The following is a 20,087-nucleotide window of genomic DNA, read 5'->3' on the forward strand; positions in this document are numbered from 1 at the left end:
CACATTTTCGGGCCCCTCCCCAAACCTACTGAATCAGAAACCCAAGAAGTGGGGCTTAGCACTCAAATAGGATTTCTAGGTGATTCTGGTGCACCCAAATTAGAGAAGCCCTGTTCTGATGTATACAGTGTGTAGAGATGTGTGAGGTGGATGTGTGTGCCATGTGAACATGGCCACGTGGACATACATGCGGGTGTCTGAGCATTTGGAAACCACAGCAGCAAAAACCCAGGCAGAAATCAGGCCCCCACCAGAGAGCCTGGGGTGCCTGTAATTTGGAAGAAGGGGCTCAGGTCCAGCTAGCAACTCCCCCATCATAGCCACCTACCCCGTGGTGGCCACAAGACTCCCGTACCTGGGATAAAGTTGGCCTGTCAGCAGGATCTGCGGCGAGCTGCTAGTCGCATCCCTGACACTCCAGCGTGGCTGAAATAGGGACTGCATCCTGGCCCCAGTACTCTAGGGACTTACAGTCCTAGGGACCCATCCCACTTCTCCTTGCTGCTCTTGGGCTTGAAGAAGTGAGTTTTTGGGGATTAACTAATTTAAGGAGGATTATGCAGGGCTAGGGGGAATGAATTATCAGCGAAGAGAACCGCAGCACCCACCTGCTGGAGCAGCCAGCAATGCAGCATCACTGAGGCCTGTGGATGATATTTCAGGAGGAGGTGGGTAGGGTGAGCAAGACCCCTGAGGCTCTGAGGGTAGCTCCTGGGTGTGAACGTGCTGTGTGAGGGAGGGTAGGGGAGGAAAGGAGTCTGGGGAAGGAGGGAGCAGGTAGAGGACGAGGACAAATAAATTGGTTAGGTAGAGGGGGAGGCCACAGGAGGGTGAATAGACTGATAGAAGGAAGGAAGAGAGGGAGAAGGGAGGGGTGGGGGAAGAGAGCACAGAGGGAGAAGCTCTGGATGGAGAGGGGAAGATAAGGAGAGGTGGGGAGGCCAGGACAGCCGAATAATGCAGTGCGATCCCAGGGAGGTCTATAGGGGAGCTGGCTGGAGGGAAGTCACTAGGGAGTGGGGGCTCCATGCTTAGGGAGGAGGGGTCACGGGGGCCTCTCCCACCCTAGGCTAACCTGAGCAAAGGGGCATGAGCTTGAACTTCACAAGTAATCTGAGAAAAGTGAACTGCTTATTGAGTTTGGTATTTAACAAGACAAATAAGTGGCAGGAGTATGAATAATTAGGAAGTAATGAAGACTTTGCACAAATAGCATTTTATTTAAAAAAAAAATAGCAAAGAAAATACTGAGAACATGGGCAAATTGACCATCTTGGCCAGGTGAGTGAGTCAGCAAGCCAAGACACAACCCCTGACAGCCCAGCTGGGCCTGGGGATGGGAGGAGGGAGCAGCCAGGCGGCCAAATCCTGCCAGGGTGGGCGGGGACGTTGATACAATTCACCTCCCCACTGCTTCCCAGTCTGCGGCTTGGCTCACTCTGCTGGGGCACCCGGGACCCATTTGGGGGAGACCACGGCAGTCCCCAGCATGATGCTGACCTCAAACGTCTAGGCCCAAACCCCTAGCATCTCTTGCTTCCTTTAATTACCGCTGGGGACCTGTCATCCATTAATTTTGCGTAGCCCTTTCTGAACTCCATTCTATTTTCAGCTTGTGAAGACCCCTTGGGGGTAACAAATTCCAGAAGTTGGACAGCAGCTGTGTAAAGCAGGACTTCCCTTTAGAAATCCTAAATTAAGTAACAACAGCTTTAGAAGGGACCTCCTGGTTCTGGGCTGATGCTTCCTTAGCAGTAACTTGGGAAGTTTGGGCCAACACTACCGCCTCACCCCTCTGCAAGGTTTCTAATAGCCCCTCGGCTCCTACATTGCAAATGTTCTGAGCTTTGGGGTCAGACAGATTTGGGCCCAAACAGGGACTCTACCACTTCCTGGTTGTGTGACCTTTAGCAAATCACTTCTTTCTGTCTTCAGTGTTTCCATCTGAAAAAATGATAAACAATTATACCTTCTATTTCCAAAATTGTTGGGACATGACAAAATAATGTATGCAAATCATCTCAAATAGTTCTTGGCACATGGTAAGTGGGAGCTCTGTGGAGCACCCACCCTGTGCCAAACGCTGTTCTAGGGGCAGGTGATAGAATAAAACAGGGAGGCCCCTGCCCTCAGGGAGCTACCATCCCAGGAGGATGCTGGAGATGACCATAGGCCACGAAGCAAATCAATGGGGGATTCCAAAGAGTGATCTGAGCTATGAGGATAATGGAAAGGTCACAGGCGGGTGGGGGATAGATGGCTCATCAGGGAAGGTCTTTCTGGTAAAGTGACATTTGGGTTGAGACATGTGAGCTGAGAAGAAGCCAGATGAGTGTGCATGTGGAGGAGGCATTCTTGTGAGTAGTCTCAGGATTTGTAAGTAGTTCAGGGCCACATTTTTTGCATCCTGCATGGTTTCATAGAATTGGACTCCTTGCCCCTCATCCCACTCTTTGTCTCAGGTTTCCCTCATCTCTGCGCTTAGAGTCCTCTTGTCTGTTAATGGGTCCTGGGTCTGGGAAAGTGGTAGAACAAACGGGGCTAAGAGCCCCGCCTCCTTCTTCCCTCACTCCCTCACTCCCACACTGTCCCTCCCGTGGTTCTCCCGCCGCCTCGCTGGCTGCCCAGGGTGATGGATGCTTCCTTGAAGGGCTGAGTCATGTGTGCCTCTTGCAAGCTCTGGGCAACATCTCTGCTACTGCTGCGCTCCCTGCTTCACTCCTGGCCCCTGTGGGAAGGCAGATTTATAGGGGTTTTCCCCGGGGACTGCATGTGCATCTGCTTCACCCTGGCTTGGAGGCTGCAGGAGAATGGGCCGCTGCGCAGAGAAATTTTCTTCAATGCACAGATGGGGAAACTGAGACCTGGAAGGGAGAAGAGGCTCCTAAGGTTGTGCTGCCACTGAGCAGGGGCTGAGCAGGGGCTTGAGGCCAGATCTCCAGACTCCGTCCAGTGCTCTCTTTCCTGGCACACTTGGCTGTTTGCCCATGTTTAGGTCTTTGTCAGGGTCTTCGCTTCTCAAATTCCAGACCTAGGTCTGTGCAGCCCCCTCTGAGGAGCCCCAGCCCAGCACTCTGTGTAAGTAGCCTTTATTAGTAGTGATAGCCTAGAGTGCTGTGTTGAGGTTTTTGATGCTGCATGGGGCTTCATAGGAAAGTGTTATATAATAGTTCAGTGCTTCTCAAACTCCAGTGTGCATCAGAATCACCTGGAGGACTTGTTAAGCCACAGATTGCTGGCTTTCACCGCTAAAGTTTCCCATTCAAGGGGTCTGGTGTGAGGTCTGATGATTTGCAGTCCTAAGAAATTCTCAGGTGATGCTGATGATGCTGGTCTGAGGACCACACTTTGAGAACATCTGCTGTAATTGATTAGTGCTGTCTGCTCTGGGCACGAGAATAGGGAATTGTGACAAGTATGGCATATATTTACCATTTCTCTTCTAGTAGGACTGTAGAATCTTTTTGTTATAAATTATAAATCTATAAATAAATAGTAAATATTTTGTAGGCAGCCAGAGTAATTTTTTCAAAATACAAACCTAATCATATGACTTAAAATCCTTTGAGGAACCTGCAGACAAAGAGAAAATGACATAATGTGGCTTACAAAGTCCTACCCAGTGCAGACACTGCCCACCGTAACAGCCCATCTTATATCATATGGCCACCTATGTCTCCTTCTAGTCCATCTCATTGTCTAGCATAGCTTTGGCCACAGGGCATTTGCACATACTGTTCCCACTGCCTGGAGTGCTCCTACTGCCCAGTTAGGCTCCTTGCCTAATAAAGTCCAACTTGTTTAGAGATCTCAGGTCAGTCATTGTTTCTTCAGGAATGCTGTCCCCAACCTTTCTGGTCTGGTCAAATTCTCCCATCATGTGTTCTCACAGCCAGGTGAGCCCCTTCTGTGATGTTTTTAGCACAATAATAGTTCCATGGAAGTGGCTATTTGATTAATGTCTGTCTAGACCAGACTATGGGACCCAGCTCTAGGAAAGATAGAGACCATATATTCTTTCTACTTATTATTGATTCTATAGAGCCCAGCATGGTGCCTGTTACATAGTAGGGGCTCTGTAAATATTTATAGAAAGAGAGCAAGTGGAGACGATGTTGTGAATTTCCATTGGGCTTCTGTTTAAGATTTTGCTGGAAGGGGAAGGAGGGATGTGGTCAACCAGCAACCAGCAAATGTTTATTGAGCACCTACTGTGTTTTGAGGTATTTAGGCCTCAAGGCCTTGAGGTTCCTTTGCCTTAGCCAAGAACAAGCTCCAAGGTAGACAGTGAGAAGGGGGAAAAGAAGCTTGAATTTACTGCACCCTCTCTGTGGGCTGGTCTTTTGCTTTATGTATGCTATCTTGTTGCATTCTCAGAATGGGTCAGCACTATTACCATTTTCCAGATGAAGAAACTGAGGTTCTGAGAGGACAGGTGGATTGTGTGTGAGGCCTGTGCATGAATTCCCTTCTTCCTTCTACCCTAGTAAAGTCTGAGGGGGCCCAATAAGGAAGAGCACAGATATTAGGGTGGCTGAGAGGAGGGACTCTATGTTCTGTTCAAGCAATTCAGGCTATTCTTTCACCAATTTTATAGACCTTGTTGCTGGTGGCACAGGTTATTCAGCAGTGGAAAGACAAAGTCCCTGCCCTCATAGAGCTTACATTCTAGCTACAGGAGATACGGAACAAATAAACAGATAAATAAGGTATTGTCAGATGGTGTAAATTCTGTGAAGGAACTAAATTGGGGTAATGGGCCAGCAAGTGGACATGGGATATATTTTATCTTTGAGACAGGGTCTCACTCTGTTGCCCAGACTAGGGCTGGAGTGCAGAGGTGGGAATCGTATCTCACTACAGCCTCAAACTCATGGGCTCAAGTGATCCTCCCACCTCAGCCTGTAGTTGGGACGACAGGAGCAAGCCACCACGCCCAGCTATTTTTTAAAGAATATTTTGTAGGGATGGGGTCTCACTATGTTGCCTAGGATGATCTCGAGCTCCTGGGCTCAAGTGATCTTCCTGCCTTGTCCTTCCAAGTGCTGGGATTACAGGCACGAGCCACCATGCTCCACCAGGAGATATTTTAAATGGGGGCTTCAAGGAAGGCCTTTTGGAGTAGGTCAGTGGTCTCCAACCTTTTTGGCACCGGGGACCAGTTTCATGGAAGGCAATTTTTCCATGGACCCAGGGTGGGGGTCGGGGTGGTGGTGATGGTTTCAGGATGAAACTGTTCCACCTCAGATCATTAGGCATTAGATTCTCATAAGGAGTACGCAGCCTAGATCCCTTGCATGCGCAGTTCACAATAGAGTTCACGCCCCTATGAAAATCTAAAGCATTCTCTGACAGGAGGCAGAACTCAGGTGGTACCGGTCCGTGACCTGGAGGTTGGGGACCCCTGGAGTAGGTGACATTTAAACTGAGGCCTAAATTATGAGAAGGATCTAACCAGGGCCAACTTCTCCATTAGGGACAGTAGCACAGTGCCCACAATACTTTTAGGGGCCCTCAAAATATTTTAATTTCTTTTTTTTTTTTTAAGACAGAGTCTCGCTCTGTCGCCCAGGTTGGAGTGCAGTGGCGCAATCTCAGCTCACTGCAAGCTCCACCTCCCAGGTTCACGCCATTCTCCTGCCTCAGCCTCCCGAGTAGCTGGGACTACAGGAGCCCACCACCACACTCGGCTAATTTTTTTTGTATTTTTAGTAGAGACGGGGTTTCACTGTGTTAGCCAGGATGGTCTCGATCTCCTGACCTCGCGATCCGCCCGCCTCAGCCTCCCAAAGTGCTGGGATTACAAGCGTGAGCCACCGCACCCGGCCTAATTTATTTTAAAATCAGAAGAAAACAATGAACTTTTAGGTTAAAGAAACTATATGTTAAAATCGTTTTCTTTCTTTCTTTCTCTTTCTTTCTTTCTTTCTTTCTTTCTTTCTTTCTTTCTCTCTCTCTCTCTCTCTCTCTCTCTCTCTCTCTCTTTCTTTCTTTCTTTCTTTTTTGAGACAGAGTCTCATTCTGTCACCCAGGCTGGAGTGCAATGGCGTGATCTTGGCTCATTGTAACCTCCATCTCCCGGGTTCAAGCAATTCTTGTGCCTTGGCTTCCCGAGTAGCTAAGATTACAGGCACACACCTCCACATCCAGCTAATTTTTTGTATTTTTAGTAGAGATGGGGTTTTGCCATGTTGCCCAGGCTGGTCTTGAACTCCTGAGCTCAAGTAATCTGCCAGCCTCAGCCTCCCAAAGTGCTAGGATTATAGGCGTGAGTCACCGTGCCTGGCCAAAATAGTTTCTTTAACATAACCATGCTTATACCAATGCAGTGCTAAAATATAATTTGTATATATTTTCATGAAAGAAGGGATCCCACAAAGGCAAAAGTGCCTCGGACCCACACAAATCAGTGTGGCTCTCGCTCCAACCATGGGGAAAGCCACAGAAGAGCATTCCAGGCAGAGGGAATGGCAAGTGCGAAGGTCCTGAGGTGGGAATGAGCTGGACATGTTTGAAAAACAGCAAGAAGGACCTCGAGTGAGGTAAGTAGCTTGGGGAGAGTGATGAGAAATGAGTTCGCAGGGTCAGATCACGGAAGGACTGTGCATAGAGAGATACAGGCCAGGGTGAGGAGGTGAGCTGATGACCAAGGGGGCTGCCACTGACTGCTCTTGGGGGCAGCGGGTAGTGAGCTGCTTCTCAGTGTCAGAACAGCTAGGGCCGTACCTGGGCTTGCAAGGTGACCAGTGTGTCCCCTTTAGGGGAAGGCTTGAATACAAACCTGCCTGCTACATCTTTCCAGCCAAGATGCAGGCCCAGGGAAAGCCTGTCTCCTGACAACTCACAATCCCTAAGAGATTTCCTGGATCCTCCTGCCCCTGAGAAAAATAGTGGGCTGCGCCTCAGGCATAGTGCTGAGCAGGTGTTGCTTGGCAGGTGTTTCTGAGTTGGGGGCTGAGCCCCTCTGTCTTGGCCTCATTTCTGGGGCTCACAGCCCCTCCCTGGGACAGCCAGTATTGGAGTGGGGGGATGGGACTTCAGCAAGTGAGATACAGTGAGGAGCTATTTAAAGCTGCCGGCAGCTCTCCCCTTCTGTTCGCGGCTCTGCTGGGTGGGAGCTGCCATCGTCACGCACCCACCGGTGCCTCAGGAACACAGCAGCCCAGCGCACCCACACGGAGACACGTGGGGAGGGTCTTGGTGCACTTCCACAGGCTGGCAGGGGTCCCACAGCTTGCAGGGCAAGGCTGATAAAGCAGGAATGGACCCTGGACAGCCCCTCACTCTCACCCCGGGTTTCTACCTACAGCCCAGAAAAGTGGCCTACATTTAGGTCACCCGCCCTCCATTGGCTACAGGTGCAAACAATTAATGGCTTCCTGAGGGTGTTGGTGGAGGCAGGCGGATCTTCAGGCCCTGTGGGACTGGTCGTGCTTCTTGTGCCCTGGAGGTGGTCCCGTGCCTTGGGGGAGGAGCTACAGGCACCCAGTCTGCCCAAAGCCGTGGCCTGGAATGAGCGTCTTCCTGGCATGTTCGGGTCCCACCACAGAAGACTGACTGTAGGGGCTGCCTAGGGCCTGCAGGGGCTAAAAGTGCAAGCTGTGGAGGCAAATGGGCTGTGTTATGAGCCCAGGCATGTGACTTGACCTCTTTGAGCCTCAGTTTTCTTCTCTGTGAAGGAGAGAAGGGGGCATTGGGTGTGATCAAGGGGACCTATGAGCCTTTTTCATCTCTGTGATATGGGTATAAAAACAATGTCCATCTCAGATGGTTGGGGAGATTTTGAGTTTAAAATGTCCAGCTTTCTCACAGCCTAGCGAGTGAGCAATCAACGAGTGAAAGCTTTTTACCTGTATTATTATTGTTATCATTTATTTGAAATTGCTCTCCTCTCCCCCAAAACCAAAGGGTCATAGTGATCCTCTTCAGGACCCGGTGGATACAGACATAGACTGCAGGGTCCTGGGGAGGGGAAGCAGCAGGTGAGTTTGGCCTTTGGGTGACTATGTGCCATCTGTGGCCTGGACACACACTGGCCCCTGGCACTTACTGGGACTCCCTGTGAAGTCATCAGCCAGCCTTAATGACTGTTGGAGGCTCCATCCCTATTCTGCTGCTCACCAGCAGAACACCCTGCTCACAGACCCAGGTTCAAGAGCTACCATCAGCTCCTCCTCAGGTGAGAACTGCTGATCAGCCAGTCCAGGGCAAGGGGGAACTTGGGCTCTTCTTTCTGGACCAGACAGATAGACAGTTCTATGCAGGGTCAACCCTGAAACACAGAACCACCTGCAGTGTCAGACCACAGTGATAAGGGGATCTCTAAGGGGAGTGTCCTAAATAGGGATGACCTCTGGTGACTCAAAACTGCACAGGGAAAGGAGAGATGGGGAAGCCTCAGGTCTGAGAGGTGAGGGCTAGAATCAGCAAAGTGAGTACTGGGAGCAGAGGCCTGGCATTAGGTGCAGCCGGGGAGACAGGCGAGGAGCAGGTAGATGGAGCTCCAAGGAGCCCACCCAGTGACCTTTCACCACAGCCAGGTTTCTTCACCTCCTTTAATGCCTTCTTCTGACACATCCCCTTCATCCACATTCACCATGCCTTGAACAAACCTCATGCAACGTCCCATCACTCCAGCCAGTGTCCCCTTCATCACACCCAATGCCCCTTCTCCCCTCCAGGCCCTTTTCACTGAACCTCCTTCACTTTCATCCCATCCGATTACATCCCAAGGTGCTACGACCTCCACCTAACCCCTCCATTATCCCACCCAGGCACCTCTCCAGGCATCCCCAAGTCGTCTGCCAAAGTCCCAGGACTCTAACTTCAGCCCAGCTAGTTCCCTATTCTGGGTCCCCATCACCCCCCTCCGTGAGCCGCCCCGGAGCTGAATCAGAGCCATAGAACTAACATTTTGCACACACGTCTCTCCAGATGACAGGCAAGCTGGGCCTTCTGCCCTCGGCCCACACACACCCGTGCTCAGGAAGCACAGAGAGCCAGGGCTGCACCCCACATGGGTGAGGAAGAGGGCTGGGGGTGGAGGTAGGGGCCCTTCCCTGCTGGAGAGCTCGCCCAGCCTTGGCCCCTGGGGCCTTTGTTCAAGGCTTGGGACTCACCTTTTAGGGAGCAGAACATGTGTGAGATGAAGAAACACACGGGACTGGCAGACAGAGGCAGTGAGAGAGTTCCTGTCAGAGACAGGGACAGGACAGAGCAAGGCACGACAGGGAAACAGGGAAGGAGAGAGAGGGAGGGATGGAGGCTGAATTAAGACAGAGATCAGAGATGGACAAGGAGAGACAGAAATAGGAAAAGAGAAAGGGAGAGTAACTGAGGGAAAAAGCAAACTCTCTCAGGGAGGGAATGCAGAGGAAAGGAAGCAGAGATGAGCAAAAGGAAGAGGAGGCACTTGTGAGCGTGGGGGAGGGAGAAGAAAAGGGACTCTGAGAAGGATGGAGAGCTCAGATGGGAAGGAGCTGTCAGGAACCTGAGCAGATCCTGAAGAGAGGCCTCCAAGAAGCTCAGGGAAAAACAACCCAGGGCTTCTGCAGGATGATCCAGGGCTGTGCCTGGAGCAGGAGAGCAGAGGCAGCTCCCAGGACTCAGAGGGGAACTGCTGGCAGGTGAACTGAAAATACTGGGAAGGACCACGCGCTCCCTGACCTGGCAGAACCTGGGCCCAGGACTCGGGCCAGGAAGGGCTGGGCTGATCCCAGAGCAGGCCTCCTGACTCTAGCCGGTATTCTTTTGCTACCCAGCATTGCTTCTGCCCGTATTCCTAATAGCACCATTTATTTGAGAACCTACTATGTAACAGGTACTTACAGCCATTCTCTCTTCCAATCCTTTCACAAAATGCTTGCAAGGCCAAATCATTGTTACCCCCTCAGATGCAAAAACTGAGACTCAGAAACATGAAAAACCTTGTCTAGATCTGACTCCACCGCATTACCTATGAGCCTTTTTTCTAGCAGTACCATAAAGTCTCATCTAAGCATTAACATTTTGTGAGTCTGCAGTTTGCCCACTTACCAACACATAAACATGGGTGGACCCCAGGAGACACACACATGCACACACACAAAGGTATCCCCAGAGGGGACTTGGTATCTGTCCTTCATCTGTCCTGTGGCTTCCCCACCCCCAGCCCCAGCTCCTCTTGCTTCCCCTCCACAGTATTTCAGATCACCTCCCTCTAGCTCAGCAGCTAAGCACAAGGATGATGTCATTCCTTTTATTTAAAGAAAAGGGCTGAGCTGGAGCTCAGGATGGGGGACAATATGGGAGCAAAAGCCAAGTGACTGGCCTCACAGCTCCTGGCCTCTTACGTTCCCCGACCTGCAGTCTGCTGAGCTGCCTCATGACTCCTGCCACATCCCCTGAGGAGCACCCCAGAGAGGGCCCTACTTACCATTGGAGCAGTATGGGGAGACCAACAGGTTAACCAAGAAGCAAGGTGTCCGAGGTCTGTGAGAGTGTTACCAGCTAGTGTGTTTGTTAAGCGCTCTCTGGAGTCAAGAGACATGCTTTTGTTAAAGGCGTACAGGGGAAACTGAGGCTCTGGGACATTAAGTCATCCACAGTGGTTATCTGTGCATGGCATTCCAGTAGGAGGGTGCCGGGGAGGAGGACTGAGTAGGGAACTTACTACCATAATCACTTAGGTCTAAGTTCTTTCTCTTTCATGCTCTAATGGTCAGAGTCTAGCCACTTGTTTCTTCCTGGCACACCTGAGAGGGGGCTTCAGCACAGAAAGAGCCCCTGGCTCAGGAGTTGGTCTGCTCGGCTTCCATGGCCTGAGTTCTCATCCATGCCAGGACCTCTCAGCAATATCTCCAACTCTTTCATGCTCCAGCCTCACTCCCTTCTGGAAGGTCCTTTTTTGAGGAGTATGGAGCATTTAGTACCTCATTTAAATCTAACAACATTGCTAAGAGATTGGTACAACTATTACCCCATTTTACAGACCAGGCAACTGAGGCTTGGAAAGGGTAAGCTACCTGCCCAAGTCACACAGCTGGTAAGTGGCAGAGCCGGGGTACAAACCCAGGCCTGTCATGTTCTAAAGCCACTATCCTCTGCTTCTCACTATTCTGCAGGACTCTCCCCCAAGACCCCCTGTCCTCCCCTGCAATGGACTGAATGTTTGTCTCCTCCAAATTCATATATTGAAATCCTAACCTCCAAGATGGAGCCTTTGGAAGGGGATTAGGTCAGGAAGTCAGAATCCTCGTGAGCAGAATTAGTATCCTAATAAAATAGATCCCAGAGAGCTCCTTCACTCCTTCTGCCATGTGAAGACACAGCAAAAAGGCACTGTCTAGGAGAAGTGGGCCCTCACCAGACACTGAGTCTGCTGGCACTTTGATCTTGGACTTTCCAGCCTCCAGAACTGTGAAAAATCAATTTTTATTGTTTTTAAGCTCCCTATTTTATGATACTTTGTTATAGCAGCTCAAACAGACTAAGACATCCCTCAATGAGGTTAAGAGGTTTATTGAGTCTGCAAGCCTTTTTTCTCTATAACCTTATCCCAGCAAGAGACTCCACACCAGGGGACTGGGACCACTCTCTTCTGTTCCCCCATCAGTTTCCAGGGTCTCTAACTCTGGCAGTCTTTAGTGAGTCCCTGCTAGAAACAGGCAGAGACGCTCGTTTTATATTTTATGTAGCCACTAATTGCCTGCATTTAAAAGGCATCAGAGTGCCATCCGCGTCCTCTGCTTCATGCCCTGATGCGTGTTTCTGCATGAAGGGACACTGGGGCAGGGGAGTGAGGGGGAGAGGGGCCACAGTCTCCCCAGTGACAGCTTTAAAAGCCTGACCCCAGCGCTGAGTGCTGGAGGATGTCAGGTTGTCACCCTGAGAAGCGAGAGGGGGCATGCAGGGGCTGGGGCCTCTGCAGAAAGGAGGAGAGAGGTCAGGGCCCTGGCGAGGGCCAGGAAAGAGTTGTGGGGGGGCATTCCATGTCCCCACTCACCCCTAGGATGAGGGCCCAGCTGATGGAGATCTATCCAGAATGCCTTGTTTTCAGCTCCACTTTCCAGCCTGGAGGACTCTGCAACAAGCAGCTGCCTGGAAAACGGTATGGTACGGGCCTCGGACAGTCACGTCTGTTGCGATCAGTAAGGAGACAGCATTTGAGCCTTGGCTTTGCCCAAGAGCAAGAGAAGGAAGTCAGAGGAGATGGGGGTAAGGGTGGGAAGGTGGAGGTAAATGGATGAGACAGGTGATAGGTATATGGCAGCTAACTTTTGAGAAGGCCCCAGTATTCTCCCTTTGGATTTTCCACCTGCTCAGGAGGTGCACGCCCTGGTAGATGAAGAGAAAACTTGCTTCTCACCATTTCCCAATCACTTCCAAGTCTAACTCTGAGCCAAATATAACCTCACTCTGACACCAAGCCTCATACCAACAGCAAACCTACAATCAGCCACAACCCTATTGACCCTCTCCTCATCTATAAATCCAAGCCTCATCCAACAACAGTTTCAATCCTAATCCCACCCTTCATACCAAAACCAAGCCAAGTGCTCCAACTCAAACCCTAAGAGCAATTATAATCCTAATATCATTTCCAACCCCAACCCCAACCTAATCTTAACCAATCCGTCACTCATCCCAGACTTCAACCCTAGTTCTTACTGTAATATCCATCTCAGAGGGAAGTCCATCCCCAACTTCCTTCCCAGTCCTTATTTCTCACCTGACCCAACCCCTTCTTTAACAACAATTTTACCTCCTAACTGCAACTTGCCCTGGCACTACATCTAGCCCCTGGCTTGGCCCCATGGCACCTAGACAAGGCTGATTGAGGATTAGAGGACTGCCATCTTGAGCCAAGCCACCAAGCCATGGGAACTTCATGGTGGTGCCCCCCTCCCCCCCAACATTTTTGAGTGCTCAAGGTCCCAGCTCTAAGTCTAGGAGTCTGGGCTCTTCCTGCTATGTTCAGCTCCCAGCCACCGGCCCCAATGACACCAGCCGCTGGGCCCGAACTAAGAAGCCATGCTTCTCCTGAGGAATGGCAAGAAATTAGCACTTGGCTGGGCCGCCCCATCATTGCTGTTCCTCACAGCTCGCTGGGTAATTTCTACAAGACCAAAGCCTGAGCCTAATGGGCCACCTGCTTCCAGCCCGGTGGACAGTCAGGGAAAGCAGCCTCCAGGGTCTCCCACAGACTAAGGGGCTCTGCGCTCTGCTAAAAGGATGGTGCTTACAGTTGTCAGGAGAGAAGGACACTCTGAAACTTGGGATCCTACAGCTGTTGGGTGAGAATGAGCAAGTTAGAGTGCTCTGCTGAGCCTAAAAAGCAGGAAAACATTATCTGCGGCGATGGGAAAACGAGTCATCTCTGTTAGTGACTTGAGTGCCAAAGAGCCATGTCTGGGCTCAGCACACGCCAAGTGGAGTGGTGAAGCCTCCAGCGTGTACAGCCATCCAAGCAGCCTCACTGAGAACAGCTCTGTGTACCACGCCCTGTTCCTGGGCCCACCACCGTCCACCCTCGAGTCACCTGGTGACGAACACCAGCCACCAGCCATCACCACCGCATGGTCTGGCACCCCACCAGTCCGCTGTCATCACCCACCCCTCTTCCTGGGGTCGGTCTGTCTGCTCAGATGGGGAGCTGGATGGCTGGGCTGGCCGCCAGCTCTGCATTTCCTGCCGGGCCCAGTGCGCCATAGTTGCTCACCAAAAGCTAACTGAATGGTCTGAACTTTCTCCAGCTTTGTTTCCCAGCAACTTCCACTTCCTGGGAGGGAGGAATGGTGACTTCTGCTCCATCCTACGAGGAAGGCAAGATGGCCTGGTGGCTAAGAGGCATAACTCTAGAAACAAACAAACATGCCTGACCACTAACCATACCTCCAGCCCTATCATTTGCTAGCTGGGTAAGCCTTGGGAAAGGCATCTTGACTTCTCTGAACCTCAGTTTTCTGTTCCGTAAAATGAAGATAATTATGGTACCTGTCTCAAAGAGCTGCTTTAAGAATTCAGTGAGGTAGCACACAGTAAGTGTGTGTGTGTGTAAGTGCTGAGCGTAGTGGTTGACACATAGTAGGTCCTCAGTAAACATTAACTTATGATCATGATGTGGCTACAGACATTGGTAGCCTGACTTCAAGACAGGGTCCCAAGAGGGGGTCAGCTTGGTCATTGTACTGGAGAGAGCCCTAAACTTGGTGTGTTTATGGTCTTGTTGGAAGCACCTGCTTTGCTTTGTCTTCATCCCACCAGACATTCTCCTTTCCCCTGTCCCACCCTGGGCCAGAGAACTCAATCATTCCTTCATTCACATATTCACACATTCACTCATTCACTTCATTCACTCATTCAATATCCAACAAATATTTATAGATTGGTTATTCTAATCCAGGCCCTGTGCTATGGGCTGGGGGATAAGTAAACAGGTCAAGGTGCCTACTTTCATGATACTCATGGCCTAATGTGAAGGGGGCTGGGTGTTTTATCAGTGCTAGAGTGAGGGGCATACAGGAGGACACCCTGGTCTAAGGAATGGGTTCCTGGAGGTGAGCTTGTATAAGCTAACATCTGGAGGACAAATAGGAGTTAGCTGGGCAAAGGTAGCCAGGCAAAGTGGAGAAAGAGTGTCCCAGGCAGAGGAAAACAGCCCCGGCAAAGGCCTGGGTGGGAGAAGACAAGCAAGCTTTGAGTGATGAGTTTCCTGAGTCGAAGTGGAGCCATAGGCAATGATGTACCATGCAGGCTGGAGTTGTTCTCCTTCCTGGGAGGTCTCCCTGCTGGGATGGTACTGCTGATACTTTTTCCTTCTCTCCACTTGCAGCCTCCACAAGGAGACCTGTCCTGAGCCCCTGGCTGATTGTTGGGGAAAGGAAGGAGAGAGGGTAAGACCTAGGAGAGGAATTTGCACCCTGGGAGGGACTGAGATGGAAAGAAACCAGGAAGGGTGATTCCTTAGCTGGAGATAATATCTACAGTAACCAGTCCACTGAGGCATGAACTCCATTTTCTTGCTCAATCTTCATAACAGCATTATAAGAAGATACTCTTATTAGTTCCATTTTGCAAATGATGAGACTAACGCACTGAGAGTTTCAGTAACATGCTTCACACCTACAGAATGTGGCCCTGGTGTCAGTCTCCAGAGCCACAGGCCAGTCTAAGAGCCACCTTAACCAGGTGGCTCTTAACCCAGGCCACCCTTGATATGGGGCAGCACAGGGGTGGGGGTGGGGACCAGGGACAGGAAGGTAGTGGAGGGAATGGTTCTTGGGGTAACTCCCCTTGGCCTCTTGACCAGCCAGTCTCTTAGATACAGACCAGGGAGCAAGTGCCTGCCAGAGCCTGGCAGGACAAAGTTCCCCACTCAGAGCTCTGATGATCTCCTCTCCCAGCTGCTCAGCTCCTTGCAAAGCATTTTCCCTTAATAGCCTCCCATTCAACAGGATGGCTGCAGCCCACATCTGTGGAAACCAGGCCACAGCAACTCCTCCTACCAGACCAGCAGGGCTGCCATGGCCATGGTCACCACGTCCTGAGCTTCTCCTTGTCCCTCCAAGTCAGAAAACTTACAAGCCCCTTCCACTCCACCTGCTGTTTCCAGGATTCTGCCTATAGCAGAGAGATGGAACTGAGATGCTTTTCCTCAGATCAGCCTGTCCTTAACTTTTCTCTGCACAATGCATCTTCAGGGTGAGGTTGGGGAGCAGGAGGATGGGTAGAGCTCCTGGGTTCTCATCACTCCTCTGCCTGTAACTTCCTTCGTGACCTTGGAAAAGTCACTTTACCTCTTTGGGACTCCCATTTCCTCAACTGTAGAATAAGAAGAGGGCCCAGCCTGAAATCAGAAGCCCAGACTTGAATCCTGGATCTGCCACTAACAAGGTGTGACTTTTGACATACCTCTCTGAACCTCAGTTCCCTTTTCTGTATAAACAAATCGACCCCCCTCTGCAGCTACCGAGAGGATTCAAAGAGATAACCCGTGTGAAGCACTTAGCATAGTGCCTGGCTTACAGTAAACAACCAATACATGTTAGCTGTAATTATTGTTATTACCATTATCATAATTGGTGTTTTTCAAACTTTTTAGCTGTAGACTTTTTTTTAATGTTCAAATGCAAATTTTTAAGCAGAACCCCGACACCATATGTAAAAAGTTATGTGCTGGAAGAGTGCTTGTCCACGCCTCCCACTAGCTCCTCCCAGTGCTGATGCACAGGGTCCTCTGGTTTTGACCAGTAGGTCCCAGACCCAGCTGATTACCAGACCATCCTGCGAGGATTTCAAAACCAATATCCCAAGCCCCGCTCCTGAGATTCTCATTCAGGGAGTCTGGGGTAAGCCCAGAGAGTAGAGCTTATGGAAACATCCAGGTAGTTCTTTTTTTTCCTTTTTTTTTTTTTTTGAGTCAGAGTCTCACTCTGTTGCTTAGGCTGGAGTGCAGTGGCGTGATCTCGGCTCACTACAAGCTCCGCCTCCCAGGTTCACACCATTCTCCCACCTCAGCCTCCAGAGTAGCTGGGACTACAGGCGCCCGCCCGCCACCCCACCCGGATAATTTTTTGTTTCTTTTAGTAGAGACGGGGTTTCACCATGTTAGCCAGGATGGTCTCGATCTCCTAACCTCGTGATCCACCCACCTTGGCCTCCCAAAGTGCTGGGATTACAGGCATGAGCCACCGCGCCCGGCCATATCCAGGTAGTTCTAATGATTTCCCAGGTTGGGGCACCATTAAGGACCTTTCTGGATCTGACAGCAGGACTTTGAGTACAAGGGCCTCCTTCCCTATGGTCCTCTCTTAGGTTGAGAAATAGCCCACATAGGCCCAGTGGGTTGCAGTTGTTTCCATGCCCTCTCAGCTGGCCTCCCATCGAGCTTCCCTTCTGCAAGTTCTCTCTTGGAGTCCTGACTGAAAGGGAACATGGAGAAAATGCTCCTTGACTTCCCTCCAGGCCCAGCCCACAGTCACCATGTTCCTGCTCCTCCTTTCCAGGCCTACCTGTCTTGAGGGCTTTCCATGTGCCAGGCACCATGCCAAGTACCTTACATTTACTATCTTGCTAAGTCCTCACAAAGCCCTGTGAGGTATGAATTATCATCATCCCTGCTTGACAGATGAGAAAACAGAAGCAGAGAGGTGAGGTGACTTGATCAAAGCCACACAGCTGTAAATAGTCAAGATGAAACTCTACCCTAGGCCTGCCTGACCCCATAACTCATGCTTTTACCTGTTCTGCTGATGTCCTCCCCTCTGTGCCCCCAACTCCTAACCTTACTCTATCAGTCTCTACTCTCTGCCTCCCACATCCCCAGGAACCTGCCAAAGTTTCTCCCAAGGAGCACGGCTTCGGGCCACAGCTCCTCCCCACGGCAGGCAAGAAGAACCACAGCAAGGGCTGACCTAACTGGCATCTGAGAATGCCCTGGGTCCCAAATAGGGGTAGAGAGGCCAGGCACTTGCTTGGGAGATGAGAGATGAACGGGTGAATCCAGCCATCCAGCCAGTCTCTCCTAAGTGGATCTTCCATCTGCCATGTGGCATTCATCCATCCATCCATCCAGAGACCAGTTCAGCCTGTATTTACCAGCCCTGGTCATCTGTCAATCTTCCTTCTGACATCAGAGGCCACTCCATGGTCCTTACTTGCCGCTTTGCTCACCCATTGGTCAGTCCATCTTTACAGACCAAGGGCCTTGGTTTGTGAGGTTTTGGGGTGGAGATCCCTGATCTCAGTGAGAACAGACCTAGCCACTGTTACCACAGACCTCATAATCAGACACCCACAGAGCCAGCATCCATCCAGCAGCACCCCCAGGTCATGTTGTGGAACAAAGTCTCCCTTTCTGCCGCTACCACCACCTCATCTCCCCTGGGCTCAGCTGCCCCCACTGCTGGGGACCTTTCCCTTTGTGACCTGTCTTGGTAATTTGGGAGGTGATTAACAGCAATCACGCTTGAGTTTGACATCCAGGCACGGCCGCTAAATTGAGGCTCACAAAGCCTCCTTGACATCCAATATGTTATATGCTTTTCCCCTTAATTAGGAGCTAAAGTGGATAAATATGAAGTTGCCATGGCAACAGCCTCCCGGGTTGGTGGAGGGATGCAGCTCAGTTTCCGTCGGCTGGCTGGCTGACATGTTGGCTGATGGACCAAACCAGCTCCTGGGAAGGGTGGGATGGAGCCCTCTCCCACATTCCTGGAACCTGCCCTCCAAACCCCAGTTTTGGTTACTCTCTCCATCACTGCTCATCAGACTTCACAGAGTCTGATAATGCCCCACCTGGTCCATAGATCTCAGTTGTTCTAACTCCCTTATGGAATAGCTAGAAAAACTGAGGAGGTTGGTTGCTGCCCAAGGAGTGAGAGGCAGACAAGATCTAACACCCACATCTCCTGACTTCCAGACTAGTCAATAGTGGTTCTTAACTGTCTGGAGTACCTAGATCCCTTGAAGAATCTGTTGAAAGCTATGCTACATAGGCCAGAGATCAGCCACACCGTGGGGTTCTGACCCAGGACTGCAGCGAATCTGGTTTTAAAACTTCATTAACAGTCGAGCACATACTGTGTGCTTTTTCTCACATGCTCTAAATAAATCTTCGCAATCCTATGAGGTAGGTACGATAATTATCCCCATTTTACAGAGTTTCAGAGAGGTTTAGCCATTTTTTAATGTCACACAGCTAGCAGGTGGAGGAGTCAGGATTTGGACCCAGGTCTGTCTGCAGACTGCAAAGTCCAAGCTCTAACGGCTATACTCTACTGCCACCTGGACGACCTTTCTCTGACCCACATGTAATGACTGTAGCAGCTCTGGGGTTTCGGCCAAGGAGTCCTTCTCTTGCCTAGGGAAGTGAGGACACTCTGAAAAACTCCTCCCTCTCTTCCTCTAGCTCTACAGGAGGATGGGTGGAGGAGAGTCTCTTGGCTCCTGTCTCATACAAGCCTTCTGTTGAGGAAGAGCCAGCCCCAAACACTGCTAATAGAGGTCAAGATGTTTAAATCTTGAAGGAAGAAGCCAGGGTTCCATTCAAAGAACCTACAAAAGAAAGCACCTCAGAGCTACCAGAGTCCTATTTTTGGGAGACCAAACTGGGTCTTCCTCCTTTCCCACCTTCTCCTTCTTTGCCAAAAACACCTGCTGCAGAGCCCTGTGTTTGGGCAGGGAGAGGAGGCAGCACTCCCTCCCCAGCCCCCAACCCAGAGCATGTCCCCTTGCTTGGAGATCCATCAGGCCCAGGCCTTGCTGGCAGGTGGGAGGGGAGCCATGCCTGCCTCCGTGAGGAGCTGGGACTCGGGGCTCCTCCAGCGCCCCCGCACCACGTGGCGTGGGTGCTGGCAGCGGGAGCTGGGGCTGGTGGCTTGGCCCCCGAACTTCCTTTCCTTCCAGTTCTGACTAAAAATAGAGACAGCAAGGACGCATCTCGTTCTGTCAGACAGTGTAGGGGGGATGCCTGTGCAGACATAGGCCCCCTCTTTCTGAGCATGTGAGACCCAGCCCCCAGTTCTCCCCATATACACCCCTGCCTCACAGCCTGCCTCTGTGGCAGCAGCCATTGCCCAGGATCCAGGGTTAGGGCAGGGGATCTTCAGCTTTCCCTAAAGTCTTAACGAACATTCTCATTGGTCTCTGACTTTAGGGAAGGGTCTGGGCCAGGGCTGCAGCCCAGAGGAGTGGAAGACCTGGCTTCACGGGTTTCCTCTCCCTCTCCCTTCAAGCTATGTAGGATGGGTGGGACAAGGCTTCAGGACTGGGCCTCTTCGTATCTTTCAGTACTGGAATTAGGTGCAGAAGTCCAGGTAGCTGAGTGGAGCCCTAGGGTGGTAGTAGTGGGCGAGAGAGAGCATGTGTTCTAAGGATGTCTTGTATCTTGCACTTCTCAGGGAATATGACTGTCAAACCCCAGGGTCCCTCCTACCTCTTGGCTTCCTGCAGGTCCTCTCTCCAGGTGATTGAGAGAAACTCCTGGTCTCCTGTTTGGGTGCTGGGTTCCTGTAGGCAGCCCTACCCATCAGAGAGGCTCAGGTGGGGTGTACAATAGGGGTGAGGGATGAGTCTGGAATCATCCGCTGTTCCCCTCTACCCAGCTC

The sequence above is a fragment of the Mandrillus leucophaeus genome, unplaced genomic scaffold (assembly GCF_000951045.1).
Source record: "Mandrillus leucophaeus isolate KB7577 unplaced genomic scaffold, Mleu.le_1.0 Scaffold1003, whole genome shotgun sequence".
NCBI lineage: Eukaryota > Metazoa > Chordata > Mammalia > Primates > Cercopithecidae > Mandrillus > Mandrillus leucophaeus.